This window comes from Sinocyclocheilus grahami, unplaced genomic scaffold (assembly GCF_001515645.1).
Source record: "Sinocyclocheilus grahami isolate Dianchi unplaced genomic scaffold, SAMN03320097.WGS_v1.1 scaffold2005.1, whole genome shotgun sequence".
NCBI lineage: Eukaryota > Metazoa > Chordata > Actinopteri > Cypriniformes > Cyprinidae > Sinocyclocheilus > Sinocyclocheilus grahami.
In genome coordinates, this window is record NW_015507184.1 from 129,057 (window position 1) to 129,717 (window position 661).

Sequence of the window (661 nt, forward strand, 5' to 3'; positions counted from 1 at the left end):
TATGCTTGCATCACTTCTCACACAAGTTTTACGATGCAACTTACAGCAATGGTTTATAGTTTAAGTTTAAAATACTAGTATTTTTCTCACATATGCATATCAATTTGCTTCAGAACACACTGATTCATCAACTGGGGTCATATGGATTAACGTTGTGTTTGTTTAGTGTGTTTTTTCACAAATCAACTTTGGCGTCCTATTTATTTGCTTTATATAGACTCACAGAGGTCGATTATTTTTCTAAAAATCTCAGTTTGTGTTCCACAGAAGGGAGAAATAAAGTCATATATGCAACCCCAAATCAGAAAAAGTTGGGATGTGTTTTAAAATGCCATGAAATTGAGAATCTGTGGTTTGTTAATTCTCTTTGTCTTTTATTTAATTTACAAAAGTACAAAGAAAAGACTTACACTGCTTTCACTGACCAACTTAAATGCATTTAGTAAAAACAAAGAAATTTTGATTTTGATGGCTGCAATACACTTCCAAAAAGTTGAGACAGGCAAAGTAAACATGACAGAATATAGAATATCCTAATTAAACTGTTTTGAAACAGTTCACAGGCAGGTCATTTGGTAATAGGTGAGGGTATCATGTTTGGGTATAAAAGGAAGTGGTTATTACGATCCACGTTATGTCATCTTTTTTGATTGATGACTTT